Source organism: Ambystoma mexicanum, chromosome 14, assembly GCF_040938575.1.
Source record: "Ambystoma mexicanum isolate Mex_15411 chromosome 14, UKY_AmexF1_1, whole genome shotgun sequence".
NCBI classification, from domain to species: domain Eukaryota; kingdom Metazoa; phylum Chordata; class Amphibia; order Caudata; family Ambystomatidae; genus Ambystoma; species Ambystoma mexicanum.
Window position 1 is genome coordinate 639,364,832 of NC_090940.1, and position 20,541 is coordinate 639,385,372.

Here is a 20,541-nt window from a genome sequence, read left to right on the forward strand (position 1 = left end):
TCCCTGTCATCTTGCTGCGCTCAAAGTGGAAGAAACCATGCTATGTGTGCCGGTACACTTATATGCGTTACAGGGCGGGGCATCTGGAGAGACCTGGTGTACACAGTTGTATATTTTCCTTCTGGTTTCATGTGTGTAAGGTGGCCAAGGTTTGCATCCAGCCAATTGTCTAAAATAGCCCAAATTTGCATCACACAAAGGAATGGGTTTGGGGGCAGAAACCATGCCGCCCGCGGATTGAGAGCGGGGGGGGGGGGGGGCAGGGAACTGGTTTCTCCTGGAGGAATTTGTGGGGGTGGTAATTGCTTTTCGCTCCAATGAACGACAGCGGAAGGGATATGGGCCACAGACAGTGGTGGGATGATGGGATGAAATGCATGGGCACGACCGTACCTAAAACTCACCCCTCTGCGTAGGACTTCTCACACTCTGAACTGAACACAGCCATACCTCTACAGCAACACAAACTGCATGCACTTCACAACACCCCGACGACGAAACAAACCATGCACAATCTCACCTCAACACCACATGACGTCTACTAACCGAAAACGTATCTGTGCTCGGTGACCGGTTTCTCTGAACTGAAGCTGCCAACAGCACATCACAGCGCCCTTGCTCTTTCTCCCGCTCGGTCCCACTAACAAACCCAGCAATCCTCCTTCCATTGCAGACCCGCCAGAGCGCCAAGAGGCCACGCAAGTGGCAACAGTGCGCAGTACAAGAAACGTTAACATAACATGATTGTGCATCAAACCCTCAAGGATGGTCCTATGCAGCTGCACAACTGATTATGAAGAACTGTGCATAAGGACTGTGAGCGGGCAGCCACAGGGGTCCATCCTGGAACGGGGCAGTAGGCTACCACTTGTTCCAGTGGGCGGGAGGGGGCGGGGTAGCAGGAGCGCTGCTTTGGAAGGGCCTCCTGATGGATGACAACCCCTTGAACCTTCAAGCACTCTGCACAGTCTCCTTATTAGAGTAGGAGGCCCGCTGACATTAAGACTTGTCATTTATCGGTCTGTACTTTGGCGTGTCCTGGGGCGCGGGGGGTCACAGAAGGGACTTCTCTGGTGCAGGATGAACGGAACTGTATGACTATGCCAACCCTGGATGGGTGGGCAGCTGCCCTCCTTGTTATCTGGCATCATGTCAACCACTTCTCTTGGGTCTCCTGAACAGCCAGTGAGAGGCCACCGCCTGCACATATTTGCACTTATTTGGCTGCTAGGGTGGCAGTTTTGACTAGAAGGGCCATGGAAAGTGCCAACAGGCCGTAGAGACAGACCCAAGTTAAGGGTGCTAAGTGCCATGGACGAGTATGCTCGTCCTTTTTGCATAGACTTGCATAATAGCCTGGCAGTTAAGGGGTTAACAAAGAGTCGCTGACAACATGTAGTTAGTGATAGGCCTGATGTTAAGGGGTAGGATTTGGGGGTATGAAAAGAGGACAAAGGAAAACAAAAATGGCAAACTTGACTATGTTATGCGTTTGGCATTAAGACGGCCATTGCATCTGTACGCTGGACCTGCACAGGACAGAACGTTTTGGGGGGGTCCTGGGGGGTTGGCGGGAGACTCAACTTCACTGGGTTTCTGTTGGCACTTCAGTCTAGACTTCAAAGCCACCACCGAGTGGCTGGCCCTTATGTCGGGTGGCGACGTACTTGTGCGGTGAAGGAGTGAACGCGGAACCCAGCATAATGTGGACATGGGCCAGAGATGTTCCTGGGGGCTAGAGAGGGGAGACCCCAAACAGGAGAATGGCAAGAAATGGTGTAAACCAGTTCTTAGAGGAGGGTGGACTAGGGGAGGGACTTGAAAAAGAGCGAGAAACCTGAGTAGGAAGTGATTCTGAGTTGAGAGACTTTGGCATGGAGATGGTAGGCCAAGGTGGGAGAAGTCTAGCTAGGTGGTAAATATCGAATGCAGCAAATGTGAGTATTCTACTGTGGGCAAAGATGGAGCAGAGATGGAGATCGATAGACTGGAGCAGACGTCAAGTCTCCCTGAGGCCCAAGAGGACATGGCCGGCTTTAGGTGCGGAAAACTGCCCCATTAGCCCGCCTGCCGTGTCAGCTCGAGGGAGTGTTTCAAGGTACCCCCCAGTTTATGTGGGGGGGTAAAGGCACAGAAGGGGCCCTATTGTAATGAAATGCACCCCTCTCTCCGGCTGGCGCGAGCGGGGTGCTTTTTTATTACAATAGAGTGCGGCTGTCAAACCAGCTTGGGGCAGCCACCCAATGTTGGTTTGACAGCCGCGCTCTATTGAAGTGGTTATCTCCCAGAGCACTTAATTAAATAGAGCGCCGCTGCTGGTTCTGCGGTGACGCTCTATTTAGCTTTGGCAGTGCCCGGAACAATTCACCAAAATGTGTACCCCCCTCTTCGTCTCCCCCTGCATGTACCTGGGCGGGGGGTCCCGGGGGAGGGTGGCACATTTTGATGACTTGCCCCGGGCGCTGCCAAAGCTAAGGCCGGCCCTGCCAGGGGAGGTGTGTGTGTGTTATGTTACTTGGCATTTATATAGCGCCATATATATATCATTGGTATGACCTCAAAGCGCTGGTAGGTTGAATGCCCTCGGGAACTGTAGTTCAAGTCAGTAGAGTGAGATAGTTTCGTATGGTGCATGGGTGCACCGGATATGTGTGCAGCTGGTGTAGTTGTTGGATACAAGCTGCTTTCTAGCATTCGGTGTGGTGCTGAAGATATCAGTTGAATGTGCGCAGTCTGGTGGGTGGACACAGAGACTGGGTTCTTGGCTGTGTTAGGCCTGAAGGACGCATGTGTGAGCAACTAGGCTGGAATGTGCTCAGCTAGCTGCGTTTTATTAGGGTGATGAGGTATTCATGGGGTCATATTCGTAAGAGAACACCCAGGCTGAATTATCAGCGGTACAGCTGTGTTCTAGTTGAATGATGGATGCGTAGTAGAGAGTAAGCGTAGTGGTGTGATATGGTGGTTATCTGTAGAGGTGCCTGAGACAAGGCACGTGGACAGGACGGTGGAGACATAAATAGTGACATATGTATAAATAGTGACAGGGTCGGTACAGATACATACGGATACACCATCCGTTCCATTTGTTTCACCCAGTTCCATCCAGTATCACCTATTTCCCTTCAATTGTCCAGTTCCATCCATGTTATCCAGTTCCATTCAACTTATCCAATTCTATCCACTCCGTTGCTCTATCCACTTCATTTCATCTGCCATATCTGTTCATTCTGTTTCATCTACTCTATCTGTTTCATGTGTTCCATCCACTACGTCCATTCCATCCACTCCGTCTGTTCCATCCACTCCGTCCGTTCCATCCGTTCCATCCGTTCCAACAGCTCCATCCCCTCCATCCACTCTATCCGCTCTTTCCACTCCATCCACTCCATCCATTCCTTCCACTCCATCTGTTCTGTCCCCTCATCCATTCCGTCCCCTCATCCATTCCGTCCACTCCAACCGTTCCGTCGACTTCATCCATTCCGTTGACTTCATCAATTCCGTCTGTTCCATCCTCTCCATCCACTCCCTCCATGCCATCCCTTTCATACACTCCATCCGTTCCGTCCACACCGTCCGCTCCATCGACTCGATCGGCTCCATCCACTCCATCCGTACCACCCACCCCATCCGTACCATCGGTTGCATCCAGCCCACTACCACCTATTCCACTACCATCCATTCCATCCGTACCATCCACTCCATTCATACCGTCAACTCCATTCGTACCTTCTGCTCTCTCTGTACCATCCGCTACATCCGGTCCACTACCACCCATTCCACTACCATCCATTCCGTCCATTCCATCCGTACCATCCACTCCATCCGTATCGTCCAGTCCATCTGTACCGTGCACTCCAGCCAATCCATCCACACAAACCGCACCATCCGTACCATCCACTCCATCCGTACCATCCACCCCATCCATGCCATCCACTCCATCCGTACCATCCACCAGACCCGTTTCATCCACCCCATCCGTTCCATCCACCCCATCTGTTCCATCCACGTGAACGTTTCGGTACAGAAGTGACAGAGGAGCACGTATGGGAGAGGGGGTTCTTTCAGATGTGTAGACTTGCGATTCTGGTCTTTTTGGCAGTAATTAAATGACGTCATTTAAGTTTGCTGTCTAAGTTTGCTTGTGCGCTATACAAATGACAAAATAAATACATAAATAAGAAGCCCAAAAGATTGTGAGGCTTAGCGGGAGGAGAAAGGATACATGGGAGAGAAGGACTGGCTTTGCAGGACAGGGAAAGAGGACTTCCGGTTTGGATGAGTTTAGTATTAGACCCCGCAGCTCCATCCATTGGCAGAGAGGCAGTGGTGATGTCAGCAGCTGAGTCATAATAAGACACATCAATTACCGAACCCGGCGCTTCTCCACTCTCCTTCAATGAGGTCATCAGAGCAATTCAATGATTGCAGGAGAGTGGTTCAGAGAGAGCCCTCAGGGCGGTGGGTGGGAGACCGGAAGTATACTCACTTGTGCTTGGCGGGGGCTGGTGAGGAGCACGCTCGAACAGGCTGATAGGGCAATAGGCCCAGGGCCGAACCCAAAACGCAAAATGCTTCTGTGGGCCAGTTTTTTGGTTCAAAGTGGCCATTTTTATTGGCCAATGTGGGCCAGTTTGATGAGTTACTTCACTATGAAGCTAGTAGGGTTGCTGAATAAATATTCTTTAAAATGCACAATTTGTATCACATTTTATCAAAAAACTCCCCCTTGGGTACTATTCAAACAGGGTCACAGAAGGAATGAATTCCCATTTGCAACTGGGGGCCACTTTTTTATTATTGGTGTACAAGACGATTTTATGGCCCAGTCCGACCCTGGTGAGGAGTTAGGAACAACGCAAAGGGGGGTGGAGAATTGTCAGGATATGTTATGCAGCTGTTACACTGCACCAGTCACCACCGTAGCGGTCTTACCGCGCTGTTACATTGCCAGAGAAAATGGCGTATTGGGCTCCCGCTGGGTTAGCTAGACAGTGGTTGTGGACGATGAGGAAAGGAAAACAAGGCAACATGTGAAGGGGCGGGAGAAGCAGAGATAGGGTACGGGTACACAGAACTAACAAACTGTGAAGATATGATGGGACGGTGGTGGCAGAAATGTGATTGTATCGGTGGGGGGCAGGGGGTGCGAGTGAACTGGTGGCAAGTGGATCAGGTGCCATGCTGATCTAGAAAGAGGGAAAGTAAGACTGGTAATAAGGATTCTCCATTGATGGCCTCAGCAGGTGTGGAAGAAGGACTAGGACAAGTCGAAGCATGGCTGTGGGAGGGCCCCAATATGTGCTCTTGAAGCGCGGAGGTCAGATTTGTCAGGTAGCGTTTCTTAGGATCCCACCGCATATCCCCGGTGTGTGATATGGGAATGCCAAGCTACCAGCCGGAAGTGGCGGTACCAAGGACAGGCTGTGTAAAAAGGTGAAGACGGGCACCCAGAGTGTGAGAAGCACATAGGAACCACCCAACAAGAGCCACACGTGCATGGCCGCTCCATGGGGGTGCAACCCTCTGATGCCAGCTGCCCGAGATGCTGAGCTGATGAACTGGCATAGCTTAACTCGAGTCCACCAGTGCAGGCTGCACACCTAATGCAACCAGAGAGCCGGATGCTGGCGATCCCCCGGGTTGCAGGGTCCATTGCACTGGGTTGAGATGCAACTGTTGGCACCACAAATGACCCCCTTGGCTTGAGTGTCACGTGCATCTCTGTCTAGCACCCAAGCGGTGTCGTTGTCTTGTTTCACAGTTGCAAAAAATACATGATTTGTGATGAGGTGAGAGTGAAAAAGTGAAAGAAAGAGAAAGGTGGTTACTTGGGGGTCTCAATAGTTTACAGTAGAAACAACTGAGGGCGGAGAGGAGGTTCTCTCTTTAACAGCGGGGGATCACTCATTCTGTAGAGAATGAGTCGAGAGGCCGTTGCGACGTGTACGTTAAAGAAAAGTGAGTAATAAGTTGGTAATTACTCAAGTGCTGCTCCCGTTTTGTTTAATAAGTTACTCGTCAGTAAATGGCTCTTACACTTTTTTGGGATATTCTCACTGAGGGCTTAAAAAATCCACCGGTCAAAGATAGTAGGTTCAAGGTGTTTTCTTAAGGCTTCAACCGTCTGGTCTGGCAGGACGGGGACGGGTTGAAACTAAAATGGCCACCAGTAGGGGTCTCTCTACTTCCTCGAGAGCCCAACGGTCCCTAACCCCCCAGATTCTAAACCAAGGTAACCCCTACTGTCTAAGTCTTTCTAGACAGGGAACCCCGAAGGCCGCTGCCTTTTCTATGCATCTCCCTCCGGGGAGGTTATAGAGGATCTCTGGTCTTTTGGACTTCCCGGTGTCACCGGGGTTTCTGTTACAGTCTCTCCCCTTCTCACGGTCTCCCTCAGTCTCTAGCTCTCTTCTCTATCTCCACTCCCCACATACTTTTTTCTCGTTTCCCCCTCGTTACCTGCACCCATTTCCTTTTTCTCTCCCTTCTCTTCCTTCCCCTTTCTACCTGCTCACCTCACGTTCTCCAATCCCCTCTCTTCTGCCACCCTCGTACTGCCTACACCCCTCTCCTTTACACTCTACCCCCTCTCTCTTTCTCTCTACCTGCACCCTTCTCCTTTCAAACGTTCTGCCTCGCTAGCCCCTGTGTACTCCTCTGTCTCCTGATCTTACACACTCTCTCCATCTGTCTCTCCCCACTGCATTTGTCCTTCTCTGCACTTCCCCAATTACTCCTACTTCCTCCCCATAAGGCACCCAGCTAGTACCACTCTCTCCTACACACAATACCATACCTGCACTCTCCCAGCCCACTGCCACAGTCTCCTCAGCACTCGCCGCGCTCCCCTCCACCCTGCACCTGGTTTCTGCATCCACTAACACTCCACCTGACCTCACCGAACACCTTCCCATTTTCTCAGTACAGGCTGGGCTTTATAAGCCCATCCACCCCTGACCCCCCTTCGGATATACCTCCTGGCTCGCTTTGGTTCACTGGGTTACGTGCTGCCCTTGGCCAATCTCTGGCTAAGCTATTCGTGGAAGTCTTCGAGAAGGCTTTGAACCCCGCCCACTTTTCAATCTCCGTTTGCAGGGTAGCAGCCATATGATAGGGCATTTAGAGCGCGCCCGTACACAAGTGTATTCCACCCGCTCAGGCTGGTCGCTTTCCTTGTGGCATCATTCATCCGCTGATTAGTTTTACGTCCAATTCGGTTTGGAAAGGATTTCTGTCTCTTCTGCTCCCCTGCAGTCCCTCCTCACTCTCAATTCGTTTTCTATTGCCCCACTATTCGCCCGAGGTCCGCCTGCGGGTGCTTGGTCGGGTGTTGGGTGTCTCATCTCTGGCAGAAAGAAATCCCAGTCTATTCATTCCTGTTCTCCAATCCATTCCCTTCGCTCCAGTCCGGGTTTTCTTGGTTGTGCCCAGGCCCGGATGCATTGTGGGAGTTGCAGTCCTGAAAAAGGCAAGCGATAACTCTGGCAGGAAAAGAGGTTGAAGGAACCAGCAGACGTACACAATGCACACTCGGGAGGGAGGGGGGTAGCGAATGGGCCCCACCAACTCCCTCCCCCGAGATTACCCACCACATGTCAGGAGGGGTCCCTGTTCCCCCTGACAGGGTCGTGACCCTGTCACATAGTACACTCATTAATGCCCTCTTTAATGTACCTTACTAAATAGTGATAACTCTGGGTCTTTCAAGACCACACTGCAGGCAACAACCAAGGCGTGAAATGCTCTCCCTCAAGAGACCACAAGCAGACACCCACGCCCCAAGGGCACACACAGTCAGCCCTGCCTTTGTACACATTGGGGGTGTGTCTTGACAGCATTTCCTTTCAGTAGGAGATGCCCAGAGCTTTCAGTATCAGGGGGCTTCCCGTGAATAGAGTAGCATACATCAATAAAGACCCCCGGTCTCGACTCTAGCAAGAAAGCCGGCTCCATGGGGCTGGAGTGCCGGAGGTACTGGACCATGTATATATTTGGAGGCAAACACTGGAAGCGTGGCCATCCCTCACCTCTGGCGACGAAGGGCTGAGAAGCGCAAACTTGCCCTAGCTGAACTAGTCATTTGCCCGTTAAGAGTGACCTGCGGTTATGATACAAAATGGCGTACAACCGTGTGACATGGCAGGTACCCAACTATCAAATCCCCATAAGTACGCACCCAGACCCTGAGGCGAGGGGACCTCAGAAAACCCACTATCTGGGGACACAGAATCACTCAACCTGAGAAGGATGTTTTGGACTGCGACTCCCATGATCCCTCACCATTGACAATGCTGGTAAGGTCTATTTTGCGAACAGTGGCCATCAACTGCACTTTCTATTAACCCTACCTGGGCTCTGACCACCCATCTAGCGTTTCGCCTGTTTATTAATCATATAGGTGCCTATATTACCTGCCATTACGTCAGCCAGATGGGCACCGGGCATGACCAAATGATTCAATACTAAGTCATGACTTCCAATGTCATATAATGGGGTTCCACTCAAAATATCTGGCCATCTTGCATGCGACGCAGCTCTCGGGCCCAGTTTTTCTAACATGCTTGATACAAGTCTTTCTACTGTTTCTAAGTTCTCCCAATTGTTGCAGGCAAGAGACGGGGAGACAGAAGAAAGTCCATTGGCCAGGGGTGCTGCTAGGTCTCGAATAGATCCAGGTCTACGCTAATGTCGGGATTTGGGGCTACCCTCCCTTTTGGTTGTAGCCCCAGAGCTCCTATCTGGGACTACAAAAAAAAAAAACCTGGGGCTATAGCCCCCTAAGCACCCCCCCCTAGCAGCAACGCCTCTACCATAGGCCGACAGTCACATGCTATGGTCAAGTGCGAAGCTAGGGATAGAACCCAATTCCAATAGCAAGAACCGCTTCAAGAAATGAGCCAGAATAATGTCACGCTTTAAGCCGCTTAATCGCATCACGCAGTTGTTGACATGATCCCGCTGGTTCCGGGCCTCGTCTTGCGCTGTCTTCGGTATCCAGCTCTTCCATTCAGCACAATAGGCCATTCGAGGGTTCTTCTACCACCTAGCCGTCTTACTTCCTCATCCCTAGACATCCACACACACCGGCGGTACGACGCAGCCAATTAACGGTAACAGCTCCTAGACCTTGGAACCCTCTTCCATAACAACGCCATGAAAACTTAAGCTACTTCCTCTTCCAGACGCACCAACTTCTAAATGTGGCCCTCTGTTTCACCCTTCTTGCCAACTCTGCGTCTTCCCTCTCCCTTGCCATCCCGCCACACACGCTAACTCTTGCATGAGAGCGTCACCGGCTTGCTGGCGGTCAACATACGCCATCCGGGTCAACGGATGACTTCTTGATACCCTTCGAAACCCGTTCCGTCCTTGCTTCATCAACGATTCCATGTCCTACGACAATCAAGCCAATGAATCTGACGGGTCCCCGCGCTCTCCCCATCTCCGCATCTTTTCACATCCACGCCACATCTCTCCGATCAATCTTCCCCGTCCTTTTATGCTAAACTTGTCGAGAGCAGCAAATCAATTCTCTTACCTTCTATCTGGTGCGCCATCGATCACAGGTTGTTGATATGCAGCGTAACCGTCGAATGCCTTCGAAATGTCAACGCCAGGATCCGCACCGAACCCCATGCGGCTGCCTCGCATCTCTCGGGGTGATCACTGCAAGAGCTAATTGTGCAGGGACTTTGTGAATACTAATTACCTTTGGATGTTGGTACTTTCCAGGACCCTGATCCACTCGGTGGATGCGTCTCCATAAGAAACTACCTGCACTTCAATTGTAACTTGTAAACTTGCGCCCAGATATCTTCGGGTTAGGAGCGCTACATAAATAAACAAATAAATGAATAACATTATACATAAATTACCAGCCAAGACAAGCTATTGCTAGAGTGGAAAGCCTTCTGAAAGATTGCTCTGTGAGTAAAGTGCTTGCTGCTGTCGCAGGTTCCAATGCTTCTCAGACCGTCATCTTTCCAAGGGAGACGGATGCATTTGATTACAGTGCTACGAAACTGCTGAACTAAGGAAGCAGGCGCTTTAGGAACCAAGAACTGAATATCTGGGCATGATTGCACACTGGCCGACCTGCATTAAAGAAATAAAGAATTAAACATGCAAATGCTTTGCTAGCTGGATTCTAAGCCAGACATGGGGGACTGCGGTCCTTGTGGGGCCCGCCAAATGTAAGCACGCTCCAGCGGCCCTGGAAGCACTACACATGGAAAAGATGTGGTTCCTGTTATTGGCAGCTGGCAGCACATCTGGAGAAAAAAAAAAGCTTTTAAAAGGTCCTTTTTTGTGCAGACTTATCTTTTAGGTCTGGCTGAAGAGCAGCATTCTCTCTCAGTGTGATGCCTAATGGGGAGGAAGTAAAGACAGGGCTCATGTTGATCAAGCCAATGACGGGTATTAAGCCCAACATGCCCACTTCTTAATCCAGTGCCCCCTGCAGTGTTCCCATGAATACATGAGTGCATGCGCAGTCTCCACCTGCTGGCACACTCAAGGCTTCGACAGGGAGCCCACACAGCACACAACGGAGCGCTTTACAGAGGTTTACAAAAGTACAGGTGCATAACGGAGTGCTTTACAGAGGTAACAATAGAACAGATGCCTAACAGAGCGCTTTACAGAGGTAACAATAGAACAGATACATAACAGAGCGCTTTACAGAGGTAACAACAGAACAGATACATAACAGAATGCTTTACAGAGGTAACAACAGAACAGATACATAACAGAGCGCTTTACAGAGGTAACAATAGAACAGATACATAACAGAGCGCTTTACAGAGGTGTACAACAGTACAGATGCATAACTGAGTGAGGTGTACAACAGTACAGATGCATAACTGAGTGCTTTACAGAGGTGTACAACAGTACAGATGCATAACTGAGTGCTTTACAGAAGTAACAACAGAACAGATGCCTAACAGAGCGCTTTACAGAGGTAACAACAGAACAGATACTTAACAGAGCACTTTACAGAGGTAACAATAGAACAGATACATATCAGAGCGCTTTACAGAGGTAACAACAGAACAGATACATAACAGAGCGCTTTACAGAGGTAACAACAGAACAGATACATAACAGAGCGCTTTACAGAGGTAACAACAGAACAGATACATAACAGAGCGCTTTACAGAGGTGTACAACAATACAGACACATAACGGAGCGCTCAACAGAGGTGTACAACAGTACAGATGCATAACTAAGTGAGGTGTACAACAGTACAGATGCATAACTGAGTGCTTTACAGAGGTAACAACAGAACAGATACATAACAGCACACTTTACAGAGGTGTACAACAGCACAGATGCATAACTAACAGATACAAAACAGCGCACTTTACAGAGGTGTACAACAGTACAGATGCATAACTGAGTGCTTTACAGAGGTATGCAACAGTACAGATACATAACAGAGCACTTTACAGAGGTGTAAAACAGTACAGATGCATAACTGAGTGCTTTACAGAGGTATACAACAGTACAGATTCATAACAGAGCACTTTACAGAGGTGTAGAACAATACAGATGCGTAACAGAGTGCTTTACAGAGGTAACAACAGAACAGATACATAACAGAGCACTTTACAAAGGTAACAACAGAACAGATACATAACAGAGCGTTTTACAGAGGTGTAAAACAATAAAGATACATAACGGACCACCTTACAGAGGTAACAACAGAACAGATACATAACGGAGTGCTTTAAAGAGGTGTACAACAGTACAGATGCGTAACTGAGCGCTTTACAGAGGTATACAACAGTACAGATGCATAACGTAGCGCTTTACAGAGGTATACCATGGTGCAGATGCATAAGGGAGCACTTTACAGAGGTGTACCACGGTGCATATGCATAACGGAGCGCTTTATGGCGGTGTACAACAGTACAGATCTATAACGGAGTGCTTTACAGAGGTATACAACAGTACAGGTGCATAACGGAGCACTTTACAGATATATACCATGGTACAGATGCTTAACAGTGCACTTTACGGAGGTATACAACAGTACAGATGCATAAAGGAGTGCTTTATAGAGGTATACAACAGTACAAATGCATAAGGGATCACTTTAGCGCGGTATACCACGGTGCAGATGCATAACAGAGCACTTTACAGAGGTATACCACGGTGCAGATGCATAACGGATGTGCTATATAGAGGCATACCACGGTGCAGATGCATAACGGTGCACTTTACACAGGTGTACAACAGTACAGATGCATAACGGAGCGCTTTACAGAGGTATACCACAGTACAGGTGCCTAACGGAGCGCTTCATAGAGATATACCACGGTGCAGATGCATAAGGGAGTGCTTTATAGAGGTATACCACGGTGCGGATGCATAACAGAGGTGCTGGGGTGTGCATAGTATGAGTGTGCCCGCTCCCGCTTAGGTTTTCATCTCGGTTCATGAACCTTCAGGAAGGAGACTGGAAGCTGTTTGCTCATTAGGATGCAGTGTTACACCAGAAGAATGATGATGCCAGCCCAGGCACACTGATAACTATATTCAAAAATGCGTAACTTTATTTAAAAGGCATTAGGACAGCACCTGCATGATAATGAATACGGAGAGCTTGCACGCTTGATCAGGACCCGGCATGTTTTAAGAACTAGAATGACCCCTCCCCACCCCGCCAGGGCTGGCGCGCTATTAAAAGCCTTCTCTTTTTCCACTTCTGTGCGCTATTGATTTGGTTTCAGCAGAGGGACTAGAATGGATTCCTAATTAGAGTACAGTCTGGCTAATCAATGAGGTGATTATTAAGCAGGTAAATAGAAGTGAGGGCCCGGATGCGGTCACGTGAGGGTGTAACAGAGAATCCATGGAGGGCACCAGACCCCATTACTAGGGCCCACAGGCAGTTCCCCTAGACGCGCCACCTGGCTTCATAGACTAAAGCGCCAACATGGAGGTGGGGCGAATGCAGTGCTTTAGAATCCATGGTGGTCGCCAGACCCCATCACTAGGGCCCGAAGCTTGGCCTTCAGGCAGGTCCCGTAGACACGCCACCTGGCTTCATAGACTAAAGCGCCAACATGGAGGTGGGGCGAATGTGGCGCTTTAGAGTCCATAGTGGGCCGTCAGACCCCATTATTAGGGCCTCGAGGCATGGCCTTCAGGCAGGTCCCGTAGACACGCCACCTGTCTTCATAGAGTAAAGCACCAACGTGGCGGTGGGGCGAATGTGGCGCTTTAGAATCCATGGTGGGCGCCAGACCCCATTACTAGGGGCTCGACAGGCAGGTCCCATAGACGCGCCACCTGGCTCCATAGAGTAAAGCGCCAACATGGAGGTGGGGACCATGCAGCACTTTAGAAGGTTTTATCTCAGATGAACTATTGCTGTTCATTATATGGTGGCCATCAGGGTGATGCTGGTTCTCCTCTTGGTTTTGTTCTTTGCTCTGCACGTGGCTATGCTGGTTCTCCTCTTAGTTTTGCTCTTTACTCTGCATGTGGCTATGCTGGTTCTCCTCTTGGTTCTGTCCTTTGCTCTGCACTTTGCTATGCTGGTTCTCCTCTTGGTTCTGTTCTTTGCTCTGCACATGGCTATGCTGGTTCTCCTCTTAGTTTTGCTCTTTACTCTGCATGTGGCTATGCTGGTTCTCCTCTTGGTTCTGTTCTTTGCTCTGCACGTGGCTATGCTGGTTCTCCTCTTGGTTCTGTCCTTTGCTCTGCACTTTGCTATGCTGGTTCTCCTCTTGGTTCTGTTCTTTGCTCTGCACGTGGCTATGCTGGTTCTCCTCTTGGTTCTGTTCTTTGCTCTGCACGTGGCTATGCTGGTTCTACTCTTAGTTTTGCTCTTTACTCTGCATGTGGCTATGCTGCTTCTCTTGGTTCTGTTCTTTGCTCTGCACGTGGCTATGCTGGTTCTCCTCTTGGTTCTGTCCTTTGCTCTGCACTTTGCTATGCTGGTTCTCCTCTTGGTTCTGTTCTTTGCACTGCACGTGGCTATGCTGGTTCTCCTCTTGGTACTGTTCTTTGCTCTGCACGTGGCTATGCTGGTTCTACTCTTGGTTCTGTTCTTTGCTCTGCACGTTGCTATGCTGGTTCTCCTCTTGGTTCTACTCTTTACTCTGCAACTAGGTTAGTATTTGGACCTCAATGTCCTTGAAGCCTTTCTACTGGATCCCACTGCGCGGCCTTCCGTTGGATTTGCGTTTTACTTCCTTTGTTGAGATTTGAAGTGTGTTCATGGTTTGGCACCTGCTTATTTGTGTTTCTTTGTGTTCCTTGTATCATCCTGAAAGGGTTCTCCGTTCAGCGTCTCAGTTTCTACTCTCTGGTCCCCGTCGCCCAGGTACACCTTCCATCTATTGGCTCCTAAATGATAGAGCCGCCCCTGTTCCTTTGGACACTCCTTCTTCTTCTAAGAAGCGGCTTGGCGGGGTCCTGATTATCACGCTTTGCTTCATGCTCTCTTCATTTGCACTTACTCTGAGCTGTATTAAATATTCCCGTTGCCTCGCATCAAGCCGCTGTATAAAAGTTGTAATAAATGCATACATCCATGCTGAACTGCCAGGCCCCATTACTATAGGGCTGAGACATCTCCTTCAGGCAGGCCCTGAATGTTACAACGCCTGACTTCATAAAGTAAAGCGCCAACATAGACCTGTGGATCATGCAGCACTTTACTACACCTGCTCTTTTCTCTCATGAGAATAGTTTGTGCATCAGAGCATTTTTTGTTACATTGATACACACATCGGCATTTTCGAGGGGCACACCTTATCTGACTATATAATAAATGGCCATATCTATGTTTGTCCGATGCCCTCATGCGCAGTAGAGGCTGCCCGAATGCACGGAATGCTGTGGAGCTGTTGCCTTACGACACACAGTTGGCCAATTTTCATAGCTTTGCCTGTTGTCACCACTAGAGGGAGCTGTTGTCTTGGGATATATAGAGACAATGCCAATTTACATAGCTTTGCCATGTTGTCACCACTAGAGGGTGCTGTAGGGTTAGGATATATAGAGACAATGTCAATTTGCATAGTTTTGCCTGTTGTCACCGCTAGAGGGAGCTGTTGCCTTAGATATATAGTGGTCCTACCGTGTTAATGAACACCTGCAACGTGGTCCGTGTACACGGCCTGTACACTAGTATCATATACATGGTGTGTGAGGCTTCCTAGATGTGTGAGGTTTTGCTCATCCTGTAGCATTTGTTTGCAGCGATTCCCCTCATGCCGGCATTCCTTACACACTGTGGAGGGGAAGGGGCGCCTGGAAACATGCCGGTGTGATGTTTTAATTAACTTTGCAGAAGACAAGGTGGTGAAATAAAAAGAAATGCCTTCACTCGAGCCCAGATAATGATGCGACTCGGGGTGAGGCTTTTTACGCATCAAGGGATGGCGTGGTGTGGCAGCAGCGTGCGGGTGTGTGTGGGGAGAGGGAAAAAGAGAGGGTGAGAGACAGAAGGCGAGGGAGAAGGGGAGGATAGAGTGGGAGGCGGGCGAGAGGGAGAAAGAAGGAGGTCGAGAGACACAGCGAGAGAGGGAGGGAAAGAGAGGTGAGAGAGAGAAAGAGGGGCGAGAGGGAGATGAGACAGAAAGAGAAGACGAGGAAGGGCGAGATAGGGAAGAAGAGAGAGCAATACTATACGTGTCCACTCTTTGTATTGAAGTAATAGTGATAGCACTAGCATGGTGGCATTTTACAGCAAATCAGATAGTACCTGTCACACTAAAGGTTCCCCCACACAGACCCTAAATAGGAAGAGAGGTTCCGTTTGGATGACAATGGCCTCTCCATGCATTTTTGTAGTTACTCCATGGATGGCCATGGATCGCTATGGTCTATCAATGTTTACCATGATCATCTGTGGTTTCTCCGTGGATGGTCATGGATTGCTATGGTCTATCCATGTTTACCATGATCATCTGTGGTTTCTCCGTGGATGGTCATGGATTGCTATGGTCTATCCATGTTTAGCATGATCATCTGTGGTTTCTCTGTGGACGCCATGGATTGCTATGGTCTATCCAAGTTTACCATGATCATCTGTGGTTTCTCTGTGGACGCCATGCTATGGTCTATCCATGTTTACCATGATCATCATCTGTGGTTTCTCTGTGGACGCCATGGATCGCTTTGGTCTATCCATGTTTACCATGATCAGCTGTGGTTTCTCTGTGGACGCCATGGATCGCGATGGTCTATCCATGTTTACCATGATCATCATCTGTGGTTTCTCTGTGGACGCCATGGATCGCTATGGTCTATCCATGTTTACTATGATCATCTGTGGTTTCTCTGTGGACGCCATGGATCGCTATAGTCTATCCAAGTTTACTATGATCATCTGTGGTTTCTCCGTGGACGGCCATGGATCGCTATGGTCTATCCAAGTTTACCATGATCATCATCTGTGGTTTCTCTGTGGATGCCTTGGATCGCTATGGTCTATCCATGTTTACTATGATCATCTGTGGTTTCTCCGTGGATGGCCATGGATCGCTATGGTCTATCCATGTTTACCATCATCATCATCATCTGTGGTTTCTCTGTGGACGCCATGGATCGCTATGGTCTATCCATGTTTACCATGATCATCATCTGTAGTTTCTCTGTGGATGCCATGGATCGCTATGTCTATCCAAGTTTACCATGATCATCTGTGGTTTCTCTGTGGACGCCATGGATCGCTATGGTCTATCCAAGTTTACCATGATCATCATCTGTGGTTTCTCAGTGGACGCCATGGATCGCTATGGTGTATCCATGTTTACTATGATCATCTGTGGTTTCTCTGTGGACGGCCATGGATCGCTATGGTCTATCCATGTTTACCATGATCATCTGTGGTTTCTCTGTGGATGCCATGGATCGCTATGGTCTATCCATGTTTACCATGATCATCTGTGGTTTCTCTGTGGACGGCCATGGATCGCTATGGTCTATCCATGTTTACCATGATCATCTGTGGTTTCTCTGTGGACGCCATGGATCGCTATGGTCTATCCATGTTTACCATGATCATCTGTGGTTTCTCTGTGGACGCCATGGATCGCTATGGTCTATCCAAGTTTACCATGATCATCATCTGTGGTTTCTCTGTGGACGCCATGGATCGCTATGGTCTATCCATGTTTACCATGATCATCTGTGGTTTCTCTGTGGACGCCATGGATCGCTATGGTCTATCCATGTTTACCATGATCATCTGTGATTTCTCTGTGGACGCCATGGATCGCTATGGTCTATCCATGTTTACCATGATCATCTGTGATTTCTCTGTGGATGCCATGGATCGCTATGGTCTATCCATGTTTACCATGATCATCTGTGGTTTCTCTGTGGACGGCCATGGATCGCTATGGTCTATCCATGTTTACTATGATCATCTGTGGTTTCTCTGTGGACGGCCATGGATCGCTATGGTCTATCCATGTTTACCATGATCATCTGTGGTTTCTCTGTGGATGCCATGGATCGCAATGGTCTATCCATGTTTACCATGATCATCTGTGGTTTCTCTGTGGACGGCCATGGATCGCTATGGTCTATCCATGTTTACTATGATCATCTGTGGTTTCTATGTGGACGGCCATGGATCGCTATGGTCTATCCATGTTTACCATGATCATCTGTGGTTTCTCTGTGGACGGCCATGGATCGCTTTGGTCTATCCATGTTTACTATGATCATCTGTGGTTTCTCTGTGGACGGCCATGGATCGCTATGGTCTATCCATGTTTACCATGATCATCTGTGGTTTCTCTGTGGATGCCATGGATCGCTATGGTCTATCCATGTTTACCATGATCATCTGTGGTTTCTCTGTGGACGCCATGGATCGCTATGGTCTATCCATGTTTACCATGATCATCTGTGGTTTCTCTGTGGACGGCCATGGATCGCTATGGTCTATCCATGTTTACTATGATCATCTGTGGTTTCTCTGTGGACGGCCATGGATCGCTATGGTCTATCCATGTTTACCATGATCATCATCTGTGGTTTCTCTGTGGACGCCATGGATCGCTTTGGTCTATCCATGTTTACCATGATCATCTGTGGTTTCTCTGTGGATGCCATGGATCGCTATGGTCTATCCATGTTTACCATGATCATCATCTGTGGTTTCTCTGTGGACGCCATGGATCGCTATGGTCTATCCATGTTTACTATGATCATCTGTGGTTTCTCTGTGGACAGCCATGGATCGATATGGTCTATCCAAGTTTACTATGATCATCTGTGGTTTCTCCTTGGATGGCCATGGATCGCTATGGTCTATCCATGTTTACCATGATCATCTGTGGTTTCTCTGTGGACAGCCATGGATCGCTATGGTCTATCCATGTTTACCATGATCATCATCTGTGGTTTCTCTGTGGACGCCATGGATCGCTATGGTCTATCCATGTTTACCATGATCATCATCTGTGGTTTCTCTGTGGACGCCATGGATCGCTATGGTCTATCCAAGTTTACCATGATCATCTGTGGTTTCTCTGTGGACGCCATGGATCGCTATGGTCTATCCATGTTTACCATCATCATCATCTGTGGTTTCTCTGTGGACGCCATGGATTGCTATGGTCTATCCATGTTTACTATGATCATCTGTGGTTTCTCTGTGGACGCCATGGATTGCTATGGTCTATCCATGTTTACCATCATAATCATCCGTGGTTTCTCTGTGGACGCCATGGATTGCTATGGTCTATCCATGTTTACTATGATCATCTGTGGTTTCTCTGTGGACGCCATGGATCGCTATGGTCTATCCAAGTTTACTATGATCATCTGTGGTTTCTCTGTGGACGCCATGGATCGCTATGGTCTATCCATGTTTACTATGATCATCTGTGGTTTCTCTGTGGACGCCATGGATCGCTATGGTCTATCCATGTTTACTATGATCATCTGTGGTTTCTCTGTGGACGCCATGGATCGCTATGGTCTATCCATATTTACCATGATCATCTGTGCTTTCTCTGTAGACGCCATGGATCGCTATGGTCTATCCATGTTTACCATCATCATCATATGTAGTTTCTCTGTGGATGCCATGGATCGCTATGGTCTATCCAAGTTTACCATGATCATCTGTGGTTTCTCTGTGGACGGCCATGGATCGCTATGGTCTATCCATGTTTACCATGATCATCTGTGGTTTCTCTGTGGACGCCATGGATCGCTATGGTCTATCCAAGTTTACCATGATCATCTGTGGTTTCTCTGTGGACGCCATGCTATGGTCTATCCATGTTTACCATGATCATCTGTGGTTTCTCTGTGGACACCATGGATCGCTATGGTCTATCCATGTTTACCATCATCATCATCTGTGGTTTCTCTGTGGACGCCATGGATTGCTATGGTCTATCCATGTTTACTATGATCATCTGTGGTTTCTCTGTGGACGCCATGGATCGCTATGGTCTATCCATGTTTACTATGATCATCTGTGGTTTCTCTGTGGACGCCATGGATCGCTATGGTCTATCCATGTTTACCATGATCATCATCTGTGGTTTCTCTGTGGACGCCATGGATCGCTACGGTCTATCCATGTTTACCATCATCATCATCTGTGGTTTCTCTGTGGACGCCATGGATCGCTATGGTCTATCCATGTTTAGCATGATCATCATCTGTGGTTTCTCTGTGGACGCCATGGATCGCTATGGTCTATCCATGTTTACCATCATCATCATCTGTGGTTTCTCTGTGGACGCCATGGATCGCTATGGTCTATCCATGTTTAGCATGATCATCATCTGTGGTTTCTCTGTGGACGCCATGGATCGCTATGGTCTATCCATGTTTTCCATCATCATCATCTGTGGTTTCTCTGTGGACGCCATGGATCGCTATGGTCTATCCATGTTTAGCATGATCATCATCTGTGGTTTCTCTGTGGACGCCATGGATCGCTATGGTCTATCCATGTTTACCATCATCATCATCTGTGGTTTCTCTGTGGACGCCATGGATTGCTATGGTCTATCCATGTTTACCATCATCATCATCTGTGGTTTCTCTGTGGACTGCCATGGATCGCTATGGTCTATCCATGTTTACCATCATCATCATCTGTGGTTTCTCTGTGGACTGCCATGGATCGCTATGGTCTATCCATGTTTACCATGATCATCTGTGGTTTCTCTGTGGACGCCATGGATCGCTATGGTCTATCCATGTTTACTATGATCATCTGTGGTTTCTCTGTGGACGCCATGGATCGCTATGGTCTATCCATGTTTAGCATGATCATCATCTGTGGTTTCTCCATTGCCAGCCATAGATGGCTATTGCCTAGCCATGAAAATGACCATGATTAGCAAGGGGTTTCTAGGTAGCCGACCGTGAATGGTTATGACCTATACAGGATATTTTCAACAGTTGGGGAGGGTTTGGGGGTGTACATTGGTTATTCATGGTGGTTTCCCCTAGGGTGGCCCTGTTTACCATGGCTTTACACAGGCCTTATCGGATACACTTTTCATGCTTTAAGAGGAGTTCAAGCAAATACGAAT

General features: G+C 48.6%; 1 protein-coding gene across 5 annotated transcripts in view; it reads left to right on the plus strand.

Annotated features, from left to right (window-relative positions):
• Positions 1 to 20,541, plus strand: part of KIF26A (kinesin family member 26A) — a 249,432-nt gene that overhangs the window by 93,592 nt on the left and 135,299 nt on the right. The gene's annotated exons all lie outside the window — the stretch shown is intronic.